Source organism: Schistocerca nitens, chromosome 1 (genome assembly GCF_023898315.1).
Source record: "Schistocerca nitens isolate TAMUIC-IGC-003100 chromosome 1, iqSchNite1.1, whole genome shotgun sequence".
In the NCBI taxonomy this organism is placed as follows: Eukaryota; Metazoa; Arthropoda; class Insecta; order Orthoptera; family Acrididae; genus Schistocerca; species Schistocerca nitens.
The window spans coordinates 741525802-741547106 of record NC_064614.1 but is presented as its reverse complement, the minus strand read 5'-3'; positions in this window follow the sequence as shown (position 1 = coordinate 741547106).

The window sequence follows — 21305 nt, the reverse complement described above, 5'->3', positions numbered from 1 at the left end:
CACTTGTTTCCTAAGCATTTCTTAGTTACTTGATACTCAAGTACCGATGTCCTTTCTCAAGCACAGTCAGTCAGTAGGGTACACTTCGTACATCATTCTTCCTTCATATGTTGTAGGTGTGTACACTAGAATTTCATTTAATCAGTCGCCAGAGAGTGCCAGATAACAGGCGTAACGGCGCTTGCGCAGTTACGATGACATAGGAAGCCCGTATGTTTGTATGTATAAAACATGAAAAGATCTTACATTAGGTCATAAAAGAAACAAGACATCAGAGGATACTCCAAGGCCATTGGAATTTCGTGAACCGTACTAAAGTGCACACCCTTATGTCCAGATTCCCAATGAAGTAGGCCTCGACCTAATGTTAAGCTTTTCAGTGTAGTTTTCCTGACGCAAATTCTCTTGGAGTACCAGTACTGTATTATCTCATGTTTGGTCCTTTATTATGGCATAATTCCATATCTACTAGACAATGAAAACATGCACTTGAAATGCAGCGAACAGTTGAAACTAGCCAATAGTGAGGAATTAAACACTTCTTTTCAAATAAAATGACTCCCTCAGCAGAAAAGATTTATAAATGCCAAATTTCTTTAGCAAACCGAAAAATAACTTCATTGTTCTGCAAGCAATTAATGCTTGACTGTCAGACAGGTGGAAATAAAATCTGAAACTAAAAACATATTTTAGCCTTCCATAATTATGTTAAAGTATTTTAATTCACTTGATGGCTCCCGGCCACAGAAATGCATTTTGTTTTCATTGGATGTGAGAGCAGTAAACAAAGAGAAAACAGCAAAATCAATAATTGTAAACACTCGTTATGTGGACACTACCAACCTCCCCATTATAACAGGCACTATAGGTAGTGGTGCCCCCACTCCCACCCTCCCTCGAGTGTTTGAGATAGGACGTCAACAATTTACAAAAATTGGCTTTCAAATATATGTTCATTTTGTACCGCTTATCCTTCTGAAGAGTCTGATACATAAAGCATATATGTTTGAGGAAATGTAAGACATGTTATTTGGTCTTAAGTGTGCCAAAGTGCAGTGCCAAGCCTCTTCATACAGTGTTCTTCTACCGCACATCACTGTTATTCGCTCTGTGGAACTTGGACGTGTATATTTTGTAATGGAAGCCATAAAAACCTATATTCAAGACAGTGGAAAGTAAAATGTCCTGTGATGCCTCTTCTGCTCCCAGCGGCCTGTTTGAAATCCTGCACCTCTTAAAAAAAGACTCACAATTAATACTGGATGGGATTATTTGTAACCAGGAGAACAAGAAATCTTTACAAAATTTGCAATCTTTATTGTCTATTAGCTAATAACTTGCTACAGTTTTACATGGCACTCTTTCCTTTCCACAAAAGAATCTATAACTTCAACAAAGTTTGTCAAACATTTAGCTACATGAAAAATTGAAGTGTCATTGTCTAATACTGAAAAAGCTGTTAATACAAATAGTACCCAAGACTGGTGTGGTTTCTTGATCTGATTATGTCTATTTTGTCAATGTCTGCTAGATAAAACAAAACAGGCCTTTCTGATATTGCAGCAATTGTAACACACATTAAATAAACAAGACTGTTTTGGCACAAAAGGTCATTTTTACACCACGACACAACATAATTCATGAAGTACCAATATCAAATGGCTACTAGGCCTACTACAAACAAAAACAAACAAAAAGCTTTGTTAGGAAGCAGTTTTACATTCCATTCATATGCTCCAGGTTCTCAAGCGTGAGATCGAAAAGTAGTAGTACGAAATTTTCATATAAATTTTGAATCGTCATAGTCATTCATAATTTGTGTGATGACCTCATTTCTTCTCCTTCCTCGTTCTAACAAACAATCTTGTCATTACTAATTCTGTAATTATTCCTGCCGTTGTCAAACTTATTCTCCGGTTGGCTTTACTAACCCTGCCACAATCACCAGTTTTGTTATCCTGCACTTACTCTCCGATTAGGCATTATTACATGTTCGTGCAATGCATTTTCCGCGCTATTCCCAGAATAGAACTGAAGCGCCTACTAGCCAGGGACTGTACAACTGGCCCTTACTAGTGTAGCAACCTGACCAAAAATTTTCTGTCAAAATTTCATTGTCTTGGATACACCGAGAAGATAATACACAATCTTTCTTACCTGTTATTCCTGTTAGTCATTTATTTCCACTCTGGATAGTGAGTTTATGGATTTTGCTAGTAATTATGACAATGCAGATGATTCATGAACTCAGTCAACCACATAGATGAACAGTGATTGGCATTCATATGTTTGGTTTTATTCCGCTCAGCTCGTATAGTCCCATCACTCTATGAGGGCAGGAAAGTTTATTTTTAGATGCGATGAGGATTCCCCTGTCAGAGACATCAAGTATACTATGCACGCATTCAAAAATCAACTTAGATTCATTCAGAATCAATTCAGAATGTTTTCAAAAATGTTTAAAAACCAACAGGGATGTGTTTAAAATCATATGAATAATCAATACACCAACGTGCATTCGATGCTAGGCGCTCTGTGAAACGAGGTTTCTTCCCCTCAAGAATATGAATTTGCAGATGACGTGACAATAGTGAACAGTGACCAAAACTGGTTATAAACCTGAAAAAGATAATCTGCGCAGTTTTCAGAAACAAAGAGAAATGTTGCTTGTGGTTGATATGTTTATTCATCCGTATAACAATGCAAATTGTATGGATGTCGTCAATTGTGTCTTATGAACTAAACCATACATGGGTTCTTACAATGTTTATAATTCAATTCTTACAATTTTTACAGGTCAATTCTTAAGTGTTTTTAATTATGCCATATACTGTTGTTTTGTATAGGCCTATGTGGTATTTGTGTCTACTAAATAGCTAACTACAATTATTCTAAATACTCATTTACCTTGTAACAACTTTTGCTTAATAAATATGTTTTTAGCTTTTGGCTAAATATGTGAAGTTTGTGTACACCTTTTATTTTCTGTGTCAACCTGTTGTACAATTTTAGGCCATTATATAGCTTACTGTTCTGTGTTTTGTTTTTCCTATTTAGACATAAGTAATGGCTGGATCTAGTTTCATGCTCATGTATTGAGCTGTTTGTAGTATACAGATGAATATTTTTCCTTACATACATTACAGTCTGGAAAATGTATTCAGATGGAACAGTCAGAATTTCTAGTTTTTTGAATAAATCAGTACAATGGGTCCTATTGCTGCTATTTGTTATTATCTGTACAGTTCTTTTCTGTGCCATACCTTGAAGATAGACTGAATATTGCCATCACTTGATTCCATAACTGAGGATTGAGTGTATGTATCCAAACTATGCCATTTTGAGGCATGAAATATTGCACACTGGTGCAAGTATTCAAAGAGTATAACCTGTTGTGGATAGTCTCTTTGTTAAAGCTTTACATGTTCTGTCCATTTTAACTTACAATCTACCCTCAACCCCAAAAATTTGGTATCCATTACACATTCTATTACATCATCATTAATTGTTGATTTACCATCCTTGTGTCTTTTATTCAAACAGAAGTACAACAATTAAGTTTCGTTATGTTTAAAATTAATTTATTTAAAGGTGGATGATACAAGGCTAGAATAAGTAGAACCCAATATATTCTTAGATATTACTGTGAATTATCAGCTGAAATGGAAACAACATATTAATTTAGTCTGTTAAAAACTCAGTGCTGTCATATTCGTAATGAAGCAGATAACACAATATGCAGACAAACAGCTTTTGTGCTCAACACACCAAGGATTCTTTGAACCATACCTGCAGTATGAATTGACAGAATGGTGAGACTAAAAAATAAGAAAGGAAAAAAGTAGAAGTAAAATCATTTGAACAGGGATTTCAGTGCTTCAAAATCTAACATTTTAAGTTTTACAACATTTTACATGTATAAAACAATAGCATATCATGAAAGGTAGTTCAGAGTGAATTGTACTTGTTTTGTAAAATTTTACCCATCAATCTCAGTTCCTGCAGCTTCCAAGACCATTGTAATATTTTACTGGTAATCCACTGTGTTTCATCCTGCAGCTTTTGGGTGGTGTCTCTTTTACTTTGGGGAGAGCTACATTAAAATTATATTTAATTGTTGTAATAAATGCATGATAAATGCAGTGCTAATCATGTTACTTGCTGAACTGTACATGCAAAAGACTCTTAAAGTCATCTGTCATCAGTAATTTTATAGTCTTTTCCTTTAATTATAGGTAATCTCACACCTTTACTATTAACAATCAGCAGAGCTTTCCTGTTTTAATATGTATATACAGAAACTCCACCACCTTTATGTTTAGATCTACAGAAGTAACAGGATAAGATATAAACAACTATCTTCAGATTATATATGTGACTTTGACTATAATGTAATTGCATAGACAAAATAAATAAATAAATAAATCTACTCACCAAGTGGTAGCAGGAGAACACACAAATAAGTATCAATCAGCTACTTCAACAAGGCCACAACTTCCTAAAACCGTGCCCTGAAATTAGATCCATTCTGTCTGAAATTTTCCCCATAGAATAGCTTTTTGTCACCCTCCCAATCTCCAAAATATCCTTGTCAGACTCTAAGCTCCTTCTACATCCATCTCCCTACACTGTGGCTCCTATCCCTGTGACTATCTCCATTGCAAAACTTGCCCTGTGCCTACCATCGCCTATACCAGCCCTGTAACTATCAAAACATATACTGTCAAAGGGAGAGCTATCTGTGAAATGACACATGTCATATACCAGCTGTTATGTAAACAAACTTTCGCCTTTTACAGCATGACTATCACCAAATTATCAGTTCGGGTGAATGATCATAGACAGAGGGTGTATATCAGCAACACACAATATCCTGTTGCAGAGCATACTCTACAACAGTCATGACCTTGCTGCCTTTTCACCACACATACTCCAGACACTAGTTTCTCAGAACTCTGCATGTATGAACTGGTACTACAACAAGTCCTTGGTTCTTACCACCCATTTGACCTTAATTTGCATTAATTTCTTCCACCTTGGTATTTCTTCACAGTAACTACTCCTTTCTCCAGTCCATTATAGTTTTGTACATCTTTCATTTTTTGACCTGTCCTTTTTTTGCCATCTCCCCTCCCACCTCTGTTATGTACAATGCACTTAGCTTTTTACTCTTATTAACTAATGCTCAAGTTTTAGTAGTAATCTCTGTCTTGCTTTCTCCCCTGACTTCTAGCTTTAAGCTCTCAGGTTTTCAAATCTCATCTGGTGCAGTCCCCAACAAGCAATCTTTCCTTCTCATCTTATTCAGTAAGACTCCCCTGACCTGAAGTTCTGCGTGACTTTTACAAACTCTATCTCTTTTCCTTCTCCCCTCTTCCTTCTGCTTCAACCCTTCTGTTGGAAGAAGGAGCCATTAGCTCCAAAAGATTGCATAAGTAAAAGCTTTATTTATGTGTGTGTGCTCCTGCTGCTGCTTAGTGAGTAGATTTTTTTTTATCTATCCAACATTATATTACCAAAAATTGACCATTTTTGTTTTATTAGCCTGTGTGACTTTTGGGTAGTCCACGTTCACTGATGTAATATGTATGACTGTATTTTACTTGTGAGTACTTTTGCTTTTAGCTTCTTGTTACTGACTGCAGTATCGCTGCTAAATTCTGTAGTAAACTTTGTCCATGTTGGAACAGATCAGGCTTAATTTATATTGTCACGTAGAAGAAGGTGTGAGTAGATGAATGAAGAACACTAATTTCACTTAAAGGAAGTTAATTCAGCATTTGCACATACAAGATCATGGAGCGAACTGCTTCTGGCCAGAACACATACGGTATATATACAACTACAGAACATTCCAGTACAATGATCTTTTCATTTGTGGATACTTCTAGAATGTACTTGAAATAAAAATTTCACAGTTCAGGTGAGTTTTGAACTCACGACCCTCAATACAACAGCCTAGTATCAGAACCACTGCACTATGGTGACTGTGCTACTCAGCTTCTTCTGCGACGTTGCTCCCTCCTTAAGAGAACAGCGTCTCAGTGTTACGTCCTCCTAGTCCGGGAACGAGTCATCGGTTCCGCATACTCCAACTCCCGATGACTGATTCTCACGCTGACGGTGATCTTCTTAGAACTTCCCTTGCCGCTACATTCTTCATCACCTTTCCGCTTGTTGCCTGTTACTGGAGCTTTGAATTTACCCTGGGTTGCAGGATCCTTATAGGGTTTCATTCAAAGGACATGGACTGTATCTCTGATCTTTCATCGTCTTCTGTCGGGGTCAAAATCTGAAACTTCATAACTAACATAAGACAACTGTCTTTGAACCTTATAAGGTCCAAAGTAGTGCCTGAGGAGCTTCTCAGAGAGATCAACCTTCCAAACAGGAGTGAAGATCCATATGAGGTCACCAGGCTAGTAGGCAACAGGGTGGTGGCTCGCATCATACCTTCAGCGATCATTTTCTTGAGCCTGCAGCATGCAGAGTCAAGCTAACTACTGAGCTTCCTCAGCTCTGGTTAACACCTGGCCAATGTAGTTGTCGTCCCCGTCATCAGGATGTAACGGAAACACAGTGTCCATTGTCAACGTCACCTCACGCCTATGCACCAGGAAAAATGGCATAAATCCTGTGGTTTCTTGTTTTTTGGTGTTGTAGGAAAATGTCACAAAAGGTAGCACCTCATCCCAGTTGCTCTGCTCAACACTGACGAACATTGATAGCATGTCGGCCAAGGTCTTATTAAGGCGTTCAGTAAGCCCGTTAGTTTGCGGATGGTATGCAGTGGTCATGTGATGAGTAATGTTGCACCAAATATCTCTGTCCCAAGATTTGATTGAAAAACTTTCCCTCGATCCGTAATTAATGACCTTGGGGCACAGTGTTTTAATACAATGTCTTTTATGATGAACTTGGCTACCTCAAATGCTTCAGCTGTTGCCACGACTTTTGAAATGGCATAGCGTGTCAGATAACCAGTGCAAACAATAATCCATCTATTGCCACAAGCATATGTTAGAAATCGTCCAAGGAGGTCAATCCCAATATGCTGGAAAGGCGTTTCAGCTGGTGGAATTGGTATGAGTCGGCCAGGTGGCTTCTGAGGTACTGCCATTCTCCTCTGGCACTCTCGACAGTGCGACATATAATGATGGACACTCCTAAATAAACCTGGCCAGAAAAATCTCTTGCAGATCCTATCAAGTGTCTTAATAAATCCTAAATGTACAGCCTCAGGTGTGTCATATAATTTCTGCAGAACATCTAAGTGCATGTGTTTAGGAATCTCACTGGTAGCCACCTCTATCCAAATGGATGAAAGTTTTTCTTGCAAAGTAATCCATTAACTACCACAAATTGTCCTTTCGCAACCTCTGACCGATTCTTGAGAGAGAGTTGGCATCTTGGTGTTTTCTTCCACTTTTGTACGCTATGGTAATGTTGTACTCTTGAAGATGTAGTGCCCACCTGGGGAGTCATCGTGTTGGATCCTTGAGACCTGTCAACCAACAAAGTGAATGATAGTCTGTAACAACTGTGAATGGCCTTCCATAGAGATACTGTTGAAATCTGCACATGGTCCAGATCACAGCAAGATATTCTCTTTATGTAGTTGATTAGTTTCTCTCAGCTTTTATAAGTGTCCTAGAAGCATAGGCTATAACCTTCTCTTTTCCATCTGAAATCTGCACCAGAACAGCACCGATCCCATACCCACTGGTATCTGTGTGTAGTTCTGTAGGTGCTCTCTCATCATACAGACCAAGTACCAGGTCTGTCATCAGAGCTTTTCGCAGCACTTCAAAAGAATCTTGTTGCGCACCACACCAGATAAATTTAGCATCAGCTTTTAACAACTCTTGGAGTGGCCTGGCTTTGAGACAAAAGTTTTTGATAAAACAACGGTAATAAGAACATAAGCCAAGGAAGCTTCTCACATCTCTAATACTTTTAGGAATAGGAAATTCATTAAAGATCACACCTTTTCTGGGTCTGGCTGCACACCTTCATTTGACATAAGGTCCAGGTATTTTGATTTCTTTTGCTCCAAAGAGACACTTTCTTGGATTAAGTTTCAGCCAACTTGTTGGAGACACTTAAGAACAGCCCTCAGTCTTTTTATGTGTTCATCAAACGTCTCTGAGAACACTATAATGTCACCTAGATAACAAAGACACATCATCCATTTCAGGTGACTTAGAAGATTATCCATCATCCGGTCAAAAGTTGCTGGTGCATTACGCAAACAAAATGGCATTACCTTAAACTCATACATGCTCTCAGGGGTGATAAATGCAATTTTCTCATGATCAGCCTCATCTACTTTGATCTGCCAGTATCCCGAGTACATGTCCATGGTTGAGAAAAACTTTGCCCCCTTCAGACAATCTAGTGTATCATCAATTCGTGGAAGAGGATAAATGTCCTTTTTAGTTATCTTATTAAGCTTCCTGTAATCAACACAAAAGCACCAACTGCCATCCTTCTTCCTGATGAGAACCACTGGTGATGACCATGCACTCTGTGAAGGCTGAATGATATCATTATTCATCATTTTTCTTTACCATGTCATGAATTATTCAACATTCCATTGCCGACACACGGTATGCTCTCTAGCTTATTGGTTGATGGCCTCCAGTGCTAAACCGGTGCTTCACTGTCGGTTTGTCTAATTTGCTCTTCACCTGTGGATTGAAACATTCAGAGAACTCTTGAAGAATGACAAGTAGCTTCTTATGTTGTTCCTTAGTGAGATCTGGTGATAGTCGAGCTAGAAGATCTTGTCTCATAGTGGTAGCACTAATTTCGCCCACAGACTTGACATGGGAGGTTTCTATGATGCTCAGCTGTTCTGCAATTAACGGCTCAACGTTTTGCTATGCACATGCGTCTTGGAAGGATCTGCGGTTCTCAGCGACAGTTAACTATCCACAATTCACTGAATCCATTCTTAAACGAGATGACAGAGGCTGGGATGACCAAATTATTCTTCAGTGGTATGCTTCTCTTACTTTCCACTACAAGATCCATGGGTTGATGCAGGGCATGACACATGACAGTTACCTTTCTAGCACTGACTGCAGGAATGACCACTTCATCCAGCACACATTGTCTCCACACATGCGGATGCACATCTTCCTGTCCACAGTATCTCATCTCGTCTAGCATAATCTTCGAGCGACCTCAATCTATAATTGCTTGAGAAGCTTTCAAAAAGTCCCATCAGAGATGACTTAATGACTACACTCTTGTAATACGATGAATTCTAAGGGCTGTGTATGGCCACTTATACCCACACGAATGACACATCTTCCTGTAGGTTTTACATATTTCCCATTAACCTCCCTCAGCAGAGATGTTTTGTTGTCGATGAATAAGGTTTTCTGCAATTGGTGATGGTATTTCTCTGAAATGACTGAATGTGATACTCTAGAATGAACAAGAGCTTGGGCTGGTCAGCCATCAATGAGGATGTCGACATAGTTTCCTATCATTTTTGTAATGATTGACGGCGGAGGATTTTTCTGTATGGCGGCCTCACCTCCAAGAAAAGTCGCACCCTTTAGTTTTCCAGGTTGCGGCAGCTAGGTGATTGGCTGGAGCTTCTAAACAGCAATGGAGACATTGATCAGCATGTTGGTGAGCGTCCTCTCCAGTGGCTAGCTTGCGGCGATGGTGACCTACATCATCCTGCATCCACATCTTCTTGTTCATCTTGTCATCCCAGAGTTGGCATCAACTAAGATCGGTCTGCTGTCTTCTGGCACAGGTGTCATCAATTAACCTTTCTCAACAAATAGCACACCACATGTCCCGGTCGTCCGCAGTGGAAACATACTGGTTGGTTACCATGGGTCCTCCAGATGTCAGTCTTCCTCAGTGCCCAAACAGGTTCCTCATGCGGCAATGTAGGAATGTAACTTCGCCTGGGTCTTGACTTTTTTTACCATTTTAAAGAGAAATGAAGGACGAGAGATTGGGTTCAATGTCAATTCCACTTCCTCCCTTATGACCCCTTTAAGCGTCTCAGTTTTTTGCCCGCCATACAATCCAAGTGCCTTCTGAATTTACTCACACTATCTGACAAAGAACACTTGTGAAATCAGTTTCTTCCTCCATTGCAAACATCGATATGACATTTGGAAGCTGTTCAAACTTCTTGTATGTAATTCTTTTTTAATGCATTGTCTCGATATACTGGCACCATTTTATGAAGTCGTGTGCTGTTGAAACCTCTTTCAGGAGTAGGGCTTGATACATGTCCTCAGCAACACCCTTCATGAGATGTGCAACCTTATCCATCTCCTTCATTCTAGGATCCACTATTTTACACAGCTCCAGAACGTCTTGAACGTAGGATGCTGTCATTTCTCCTGGACACTGGGCTCTGCACTTTAATTTATCTTCAGCCTTGCCATTCTGTCTTTGTGTGTCACCAAAATACTTGCGCAGTTCCACCTGTAAGACTTCCCAGCTTGTGAACTTCTTCTTGTTGTTCTCATACGATTGCTTGGCAGTGCCCTCAAAGTAGAAAAATATGCTAGTTAAACACATGGTGTCATCCCATTTGCTAAATTTGGCTATACACTCATATACCTTCAGCCACTTTGGCCATCATCACCAGAGAACCTGGAAGGATGTCTCATGTGGTGGCACACAGTTGTTGTCATCGTAACATCCTCTTCTTCTTCTGTCTCCAATAGATTGCGATCTGTTGAATATGTCTTGAATTTGGATTTCTCGCCACATAAACGGCAGCTCTGACGTGGCCAGATGGGAGCCACTGTGTCGTTGATAATGTGCAGTATCATAAGTTCCAATACCCAGCGTCTCCACCAGAATAATGTCACATAGAAGAAGGTGTGAGCAGATGAATGACGAACACTAACTTCACTTAACGGAAGTTTCTTCAGCACTTGCATGTACAAGAGTGCGGAGCGAACTGCCTCCAGCCAGAACACATACGGTATATATAGCTACAGAACATTCCAGTAAAATGATCTTGCCATATGTGGACACATCTAGAGTGTACTCAACCTGAATATAGAAAGTAAAATTTCACAGTTCAGGTTAGATTTGAACTCACGACCATCCATGCAACAGCCTAGTGTTATAACCACTACACTACGGCGACTCTGCTACTCAGCTTCTTCTGCGACAATATGCAGGAACTTGTATCCAGTGGCAACACCACAAATATCATAATCAGATCTTTTCCCAATCACATTATCACAAACTTGTGTGCTTGACATGTAACAAAGAGAAAATATACATTTTCTCAATACACTGATAGATACAAATTAATATATTTTCAAATAGCTGATAGTTGCTTACTTGTTGTTGATCAGGTGGGAACAGGAGGCTGTGGTTTGATTAATATTTTGAAACACTACACACCCTTCCTTTGAGTCAACGACCTCACGTTTTGAAATTAGTACATAACTAACAGGTTAGTGCCAATGAAATTGAATTTAATTACTTATTAGTGCCAAGTATGCATCTAAAATGTCATGTTTTGTTTGTTAAGTGACAGATGAAAATATTTAACTATGTATATACTATGTATATGATTGTAATCCCATGAAAATGCTTTGCATGTACAACAAAATAAATATTTTTCCTTGACAAAAGGTATTAAATACACTGTATGCACTCTACTCTTTTCAACTTGTTAGTAATTTACAAAATTTCTTGTTTCATTAGGAAACATGAACATATTTGGGTTCTTGCATTAATATTTGTATGAAAAGTATTGACCAAAATCTGAACTGTCCATGCTTAATATGTATGTATGTATTCACTAATCTCAGATAGTATGGAATTTCTAATTTCTCTAAAAAATCTAAGCAAATTTATAAGTTAGTGGTACTTGTCATCTTTACTTCCTTCTTATTAATTGTAGTAGGATTACAACTTCTGGTTTTATACCTGTCTGAAGAATGATACGTAGTAAATGTGCCCTCCATGTATTTACATTATTCAACAAATCACTATAGGAATAGAATTCTAGTTACTCTACAAAAAGTTAAACAGCACTGTACATGCTTACTCTCTATTGTCTCTTAATAACATCCATAGCAATTGCAGGCACTGACAGGTGTGAAAATTACCTAACTATCAGTTTAATAAGTTAGAGCTGCAACAAACTAACACGAATTCTTTACAGATGAATGGAAAAACTGGTTGAAGCTGACCTCAGGGAAGATCAGTTTGGATTCCATAGAAATGTTGGAACACATGAGGCAATACTGACCCTATAGCATTTTTGACTTAGAGAAAGCTTGTGACAATGCTGACTGGAATACTCTCTTTCAAATTCTGAAGGTGGCAGGGGTAAAATACAGGGAGCGAAAGGCTATTTACAATTTGTACAGAAATCAGATGGCAGTTATAGGAATTGAGGGGTGTGAAAGGAAAGCAGTGGTTGGGAAGGGAGTGAGACAGGGTTGTAGCCTATCCCCAACGTTATTCAGTCTGTATATTGAGCAAGCAGTAAAGGAAACAAAAAAATTCAGAGAAGGAATTAAAATACATGGAGAAGAAATAAAAACTTTGAGGTTCACTGATAACATTGTAATTCTGTCAGAGACAGCAAAGGACCTGGAAGAGCAGTTAAATGGAATGGGAGCAGTTGAATGGAATGGACAGTGTCTTGAAAGGAGGATATAAGATGAACATCAACAAAGGCAAAACAAGGATAATGGAATGCAGTCAAATTAAACTGGGTGTTGCTGAGGGAATTAGATTATGAAATGAGACGCTTAAAGTAGTAAATGAGTTTTGCTATGTGGGGAACAAAATAAATGATGATGTTCGAAGTCGAGAGGATATAAAATGTAGACTGGAAATGACAAGGAAAGTGTTTCTTAAGACGAGAAATTTGTTAACATTGAGTATAGATTTAAATGTCAGGAAGTTGTTTCTGAAAGTATATTTGTGGAGTGTAGCCATGTATGGAAGTTGAACACGGACGATAAATAGTTTAGGCCTAGACAAGAAGAAAATAGAAGCTTTCGAAATGTGTTGCTATGGAAGAACGCTGAAGATTAGATGGATGGGTAGGCCACTTAACTAATGAGGAGGTACAGGTATTGAACAGAATTGGGGAGAAGAGAAATTTGTGGCACAGCTTGAGTTGGTTGGTAGGGCATGTTCTGAGGCATCAAGGGATCACCAATTTAGTATTGCAAGGCAGTGTGGAGGGTAAAAATCGTAGAGGAAGACCAAGAGATGAATACACTAAGCAGATTCAGAAGGATGCAGGTTGCAGTAGGTACTGGGAGATGAAGAAGCTTGCACAGGATAGAGTAGCATGGAAAGCTGCATCAAAACAGTCTCTGGCCTGAAGACCACAACAACAACAACAACAGTAATCTGAGCACATTACACACTCCATAACTATATCCTAAATACAATTTAAATAGGTTCTTTCTTCAAGCTATCATGGGAATTATGCATTAAGTTGACAACATTTTTTTAAATATTTTTTTATCTGTAATGAATATTCAGGTGCATTTTTCATTCAAACAATACATCTTTAATGTCAAATAGGAGACAAGCATAGTCATACTCCATATCTCACAGGAAAAAAATACAAAACCATTGTGTCTCAAAGAATACTTTACTTCTATTCCAGAAGCATACTTCTTTCAGTCTTTCACAATCTGTTTTGCAACATATATGTGATAGAATAACAAGCAGTGGACAATTGTCTGATTCACCTAAAAGAGTATTAATCTATGATTAATGCTGTTTTGAAGGAACAAATTAAACATCATATGTTCCAGCAATGACAATACCTCAGACTCAGGTATCAGGCGCTTATATAGCGAGTCACATGGCACTACATGTGTACTTGTGTAAGTATGTGTTTGCCTGTTTATGAGTTCTGCAGAGATCCTAATGAAGCAGCATTGGGCCCAGTGGCAAACTGCTTCCACACAACTGTCATTTTGGAGTTTGCTTTCCTACAACACTCCTGGTATAAAGAACCTAACAAAATACCAAACTACATGTGTAGTCAGTTTGTGTTATCCCTCTACCACTCTTTGGCTCATTACTTTTTCCACTATGTTTAGGACACTACAGCTCTTGTAACCCCATGAACTGCTTTACTATTTATTTGACTCCATACTGATACTAAAAATGTTCATATACCGTATTTACTCGAATCTAAGCCACACTTTTTTTCTGGTTTTTGTAATCCAAAAAACCGCCTGCGGCTTAGAATCGAGTGCAAAGTAAGCAGAAGTTCTGAAAAATGTTGGTAGGTGCCGCCACAACTAACTTCTGCCGTCGAAAATATGTAGCACTACACAGGCTTGCTTTGCAGGCACAAAGATAAATACTGGCGCCAAAACCTCTGCGCCGTTAAAAAAAAGTGGAAGACGAGCTTTTTTCTCCGCCCAGAGTTTCGACCACTGCATTTTCACACATTATCCAACGAAACAACGAAGTAAATACAAATTCCGTATTGTTCATCTTCGAATGTAGCAGCATTTCAATGTACTAAAAAAATCCGACTGGCAAGACTGTTTGGGCTTTTTGTCAATATGGCTAACTCTATGTTCTGAATTTTTTCCTACCTGTGAGAAGAGATGGTTGCTAATAGGAACTTTTATGAATTGTGAATCACATGCAGTATTCTCTTCACCATAAGAATAATACGAATATAAACATTTTGCGATGTATTCTTTCGTGTTTGCTGCTATCTCATTTAAATCCTATCTGCCTAATAAACTTCGAAACTAGTGTGAGACAACAGCAAACGCGGAAGAATATACATATCATGTCATGTTTATATTCGTATTATTCTTATGGCTAATAGTGATAAAGTCAGAAATGAAGCACGGCAATTTATTAGATTTTTAAATCTAAGATGACTAATTTCTGTGCGGAATGTAATGTAATGTACTAAAGCGGCGTCTGCAAAGATTTTCAAACGGGGAAAAATTTTCGCTAAACTCTTGTTCAGAACATCATCTATCATACACAGTCTATTATTTGGTTCTTGTTGATCATTATCAAAGAAAGCAGCAGTGTAAGTAACAACAAATAGCAGTCTCTTGCCATTGTTTCGCTAATGAGACAATTCCTCTCTCTCTCTCTCTCTCTTTTTTTTTAAGCTGCGGTAGCGCACAGAAAAGCAAACCATGCCACAAGCGGCGACAGGCCGTGAACACGCACTATCAGAATGCGACAAACAATGCATCACACAGTACAGTAATGCATTTTCAGCTTAGAGTGACGTTAACATCTATAGCAAAGAAAATGGCACTTATCAGATCAAAGAAAAATAAGCATTCAATTCAAACCAGACGAAGCACGTGAAAAAGGAAGGGTACCCGTATCAATATGGACGGAGCGCCTGACGCATAGCAATGGCTACCTTGTAAAGCTTAACTGGCTTAACTGCTAAGCTTACGACTCGAACCAAACTACTGTAGTTGTATCGTCATTCATTCGACCTAAATTGTGTCTCATATTAAAATGGACCAACTTTGTTTCGATTTGGAGGTGCGGCCTAAAACTTTTCTCTCCTTGTAAATTCCGAGTCTCAAATTTCAGGTGCGGCTTAGATTCGGGAAATTTTTTTTTCCTTGATTTCGAGTCTCATTTTTCAGGTGCGGCTTAGATTCGAGTGCGGCTTAGATTCGAGTAAATACGGTATTCACCCTTAGGCCTGCTGACCTATTACTCAAACATGTACCTGACATATTTATAGTCACTAAGGTCCTTTGCGACCTAGTAAACTCTTTTCCTAACTCAAACATTCATCTAAATTCGATTTGGTTAGTGCATCTCTGTCATAACCATAAACAGTCAGCACTTCATTCCTCTATCAAATTACCACTAAAAAATTGACAAAATTATAAAATCGTTTCCAATTAAAATTAACAACCAGCAAAAGACCTACAAGAAAACAAAAGATACCTTTACACTTTACTGTTATAATGACTGTTATCTTGTGGTGAGGGTCAGTCATTTTGTTTTTTAGACTGAGTTCTTCTTGTGTAATTCACTGTAATTTTGTACATTTGAAACACTGTACAATCCTTTAACAGTTTTGCTTCCTGGATCTACTAACAGTAAGGCTTTAGGGTGAGGAATTTCAATCACCTACTATGGTCCTTGCTAGAGATGAAAAAGTTTTCCCACCTCCTTACTAAATTTCAAACTTCATCCATGCGCCTGACCATAACCTTATCTCCAACTTGGAACTCATGTTCCATGGCAACCAAATTATAATTCCTTAATGTGTTTTCAGCACTAATTTTTATATTATATTCTACTATCAGTGGGCTGAAACGTATATTTACATAATTTATTCTAGGCCACTTAAACATTGAAAGTTGCTATTCATCCATTATATACTTTCCTATAATTTCTGAAGGAATTAATCCTGTACTTAAATGAGACATTCATTTAAAATATAGTTTCAAATTCGACAACATGTCCACCTACCTGATGTGTCTCTCCAAACAGTAAGTGCGGTGAAGTCTATCCAGCTCTTTCATAACTTCGCCTTGCAAGATTTCTTTGTGGATGGTATTCTGAAATCATCACATGTTTCACATTATATCTTTGTAAAAACCTTTTAAAATATTTGCTACTGCACTGACTTCCACTAGCTGACAGAAGATATTTGGGGGTACTTGTGTTAACAAAATAATCCCATTCGAGACACCTGGAATTCTTTTGATGGTGGCTGTCTTTAACAAGTACAATAAAAGATACTTAGACCAATACTCAGTTATTACAAATATATTCTTCAGTCTAACCGTGCCTTTAGCTGCTGGGCCACATAAATTGATAGCTATTAGATCCCATAGCCCTTTTGTCATTATAGGGTGTATTCTGTATTTTTCTTTACTATTTGATGTATTTACATGGTCAAATGACATTTATTACTAATCTTTACGTATTATACAGGTAGAAGTAATTGTATTTAATTGTATGCTGGATACATTTCCTAATTCTGAATTGTCCATACCCTTAATGAATGCACTTGATTAACTTATTTGCTACATGACTTGGAACACAAACCTGCCATCTAGAACACTGAATATCACAGTGCCAGTATAGGGTTCCATAGTATGAGGTATGGCTGTTAAACAATGAGACTGTGAAGTTAAAATCTTCTGGGTTATTAGACCATGTCATGTTTCTTCTAAAATGATCAACATTTCAACCCCTTCCTCAGGATCTTCTGGTGTCCACTACTGCTAGAACACTGTCGGAGACGAGTGTCACGTCCTCATATAAAGAGGGAGTTTTCACGTGTTCCTGCTGGAGATTGGATAGAATGATGATGGGCCGCCAATGGTATCCACAGGAGATTAGCTAACAACGCCCCTTCTTCTGCATCAGAGTGGTAATATTAGCCTATGACTATGGCCCATACGAATTTTAACCAATACTATCACATCTCCAGCACGAACATGTGAAAACTCCCCATTTATAAGAGAATGCTACACTCGTCTCTGACAGTGTTCTAGCAGTAGTGAACACCAGAAGATCCTGAGGAAGATCCCAGCAGAGGGGTCAAAACGTCGATATTTTAACTTCAGTGACAATGGCCACGAAAGCCTGCAGAATTACATAATGAGACTATGCATCTCCTATTGCGCAGGAGCATGGAGGAAGGCTAATACTGGAATTCAGTTGACATTGAACCTTCAAGATCAGAGACTGTTGGTTTCATCTTTCTGTCTGCTTTAGTTTGCTTTTGAGCCTTGGCTGTGCATTATGTTGTTCTGTAGTAATCTGTGAGCATGGTGAACTTACAACTCAAGCACTGCATTATCCTCAAAACCCTCTGTGAAATTAAAAAAGGCCACCAATGGGATGTTTTCATATGTCAAAAATGGCACATATGGTTTGCAGTAGGTACAGAAGGGGCTGAAGATGACGAACAGCCAAGTAAATCTGTGAGTCCAAGAATCAAAGCAGATGTTCAGGAAATTAATGAAATTGCGCAGAACAACTGACATCTGAGCATTTGGATGATTGCAGATATGATGAATATGAACAAAGACACAGTAAGACAAAGTTTGCATGATGTTTTAAACATGACAAAAGTTTGTGCAAAAGGTGTTGGAAAAAACCTCCCTCAGGAACAAAAAGGCCATCAGAAGGACATTTGCTCTATGGTCATGGAATGACTCAATTAAGAACCAGAGCTGCTCACCAGTGTCATCACGTGTGATGAAACACGGATCTTTCAATATGATGCAGAAACAAAGCATCAATCAATGGACTGAAAGACTTCTACATTGACAAAAAAGAAAGAAGCACGAATGAGCAAGTTGAAAGTGAAGACGATGTTGATCATTTTTCCAATATCGGGGGTGTTATCATGAACGAATGGGTGCCTGAAGGTCAAACCATTGATCAGAAATAGTACAAAGAAATCCTAATCATGATGAGGGAGAGAGTAGGGAGCAAAGACCAGATTTTTGGAAGAACAACACATGGATTCTGCAGCAGAACAACATACCAACCCACAATGCCATATCTGTGAAACTGTTTTTAATGGAAAAGTGCATTCCTGCACTCAAACATCATCTACATTCAAAGGATCTGTCAGACTATGACTATTATCTGTTCCCAAAAGTGAAAAATGGATTGAAGGGAACACAGTTCCAATTTGTTGGAGATGTAACAGTAAAAATGTCAGAGCTATTAAAGAATTTGGCAATGGGTGACCTACAGCATTGCTTTGAACAATGGAAGACATTCAAGCAACAGTATATAGTTAGTGGATGGGCATATATTGATGGAGATAAAAGTTTGTTTTAAATTTCTTTGCAATAAATCACATTTCTGACAGTAGACTTATTATTGAGTTGCTGAACCTTATTTAGTAACCATTTACTGTCCTTATCTGCGGGTAAAGTGTTTTCTTGTATTGACTGAATAAACACATTCCATCTGGAGTCTACCAACTATTTTCTCGTGATCACTGGAGCTAATTTTCTTACTCCTTTCTTATGGTCATTACGTTTGTAAAGCAATTTCTAAACCTTGTGCTAGGCCCAAATGTATCATGGAGATTCTCAAGACCTAGAGGTAGCCTACAGAATCTCAGAATTGAACTCCTGTGAAATAACACTCTTCTCATTAATTTGTTGTGAAGTAGTTTGCTATTCATGAGGAAGACGATCAGTATACACTACAGTTTTATTGCCAAGCAGAAGAGAACAAAATCATTTAAAGCTCCAGTCGACTGCAAGTCCTTCTCTCTTGTTTGTCGAATACCATCATTGATCTCATATTCATTTAATGTTTGACTAGCAAAATCTGTGTTGTAGTTGTAGTTGTCCCTTGCATTATACTCTTATAATTCAACCTGGAAGGCCTTGCATACCAGTCCATAGTTCAAAGCATCAGTTGAAATCTTGAATACTTCACCCAGGTAAGGATGGTGTAACAACTTTGCATTCAAAGGTCCTCCTTGATTTAATCAAAAACCTTACTTTCCTCTTCACCTGAGAGACACTGAGATTTTTGTTTTCATAAAATCTTAATAGCTGAATTATTGATGTGATTCCCAGATAGATATCTAAAAGTATTAACTGTCCCTAAAAAGGATTCTTGGGATAATTACATTCAGCAATTGCCTCTACTCTCAGTGGATACAATCAGGTTCCTCCAGTGTCTGTGTCGCGTCCCAAAAATTTAATGTTTCCTTCCAAATGAAGATTTAGATAGTTTTACTGTAGTACCTTTGTGATATCATCCAAAGATTGCCGTGCCACACCACAGTTGGCAATGCACATTGATACCACATTCATTAGCGATGTGTTGCTGCAACCCGCAACCATGAATAGGGGACGCTAAAGAAGACATGCCTCTCTCTCAGTACAGCAGTGCCCTTACATGGAGGTCAATATAGAGCCAAGCATGGAAGTGCTCTGCCCCAGTTCATGACCTCAGCTGAAACAATCAGCATCATCAAATTAGTAAAGTCTCAGACAGAAATGTACTTTTTGTAAATGTTGAACACTGTACTTGAAGAGAAGAGTTTGTTAATTGGGAGAATGATGTTTTAAATGACAGTTGTAAATTATCAAACATTTCTGTGGCAAAGGATTGTATTGAGTTATGTAAATATTTTCATTTATTCATGTAATGAACTGAACTAATATTTTGTATGTTGTAACTCCAATGAGCCATCTCCCAGAGTAGTCAAAGAACCTACAGTTTTGGATGGATGATTGTAGTTTTGTCTGGTCAAACTACCTTTCTGTTTGAACTTTCCAAACTCTTCTTGTATTAAAGCAGTGCGATCAGACCATGTTGTCTAAATAATAAGATAATCAACATATAGAATAATTTTTTGTAGCAGTGTGTTACTTATTGTTAAATCTAAATCTCACATGAACACAGATACTGAGACATCTAAACCAAAAGGAGAAACCATAAACTGATAAAATCACCCTTTGAATAGAAAAGTTTTGTAGGTTCATGATTCGGGATGGAGTGACACTTACGAGTAACCAATGGTCAGGTCCATAGTACTGATCTACTTGACACCATTCAACTTGGCCGGTATTTCTTCCACAGGAAGGTGTTTGTCCATTTCCTTTTCTTTTATCTGATTTAGTGTTCTTGCACCTAAAACTAAGTGCACCCCTCCACCCAGTTTTTTAACTGCTAATAAAGGATTGCTATACTCACTATGTGGTCTTTAGCTTATTCTTTGTTCTAATATCAACAATGTAGGAAAAGATAGATTGCTACTTATCCTAAAAGAGAAACATTAAGTTGCAGACAGGCACAATTAAAAGACAGTTCCACAAAGCTTTCAGCCACAGCCTTCATCAGCAAAAGAGAAACAGAGAAAAAAAAAAAAAAAAAAAAAAAACACACACACACACACACACACACACAAAAAAAAAACCAAGCACACCTCACACACACGAATGCCAACCCCGGCTTCCATAGTATATGAATGGTGTGTGTTTCTCTTTTCCTGATGAAGGCTGTGGCCAAAAGCTTTGTTTAAGTGTCTTTTAATTGTGCCTTTCTGCAACTTAACGTTTCTTATTTATGGTAAATAGCAATCTGTCTTTTCCTGCATTGTTGATATTCCTACCTGGAATTTACTTGTTTAATTCCTTGTCCTAAAAGTTTGAACAGCTGCAGATTCCTTGTTTAATTCCTTGTCCTAAAATTTTGAACAGCTGCAGATTCCTTTAGTGACACAGGTAAAAGATAAGACTTTCTGAAAAACAGTGTATTGACTTCAACTTTAAGTTTATGCTCATGTCCTTCTATGTGGCTTGGTCATTTGG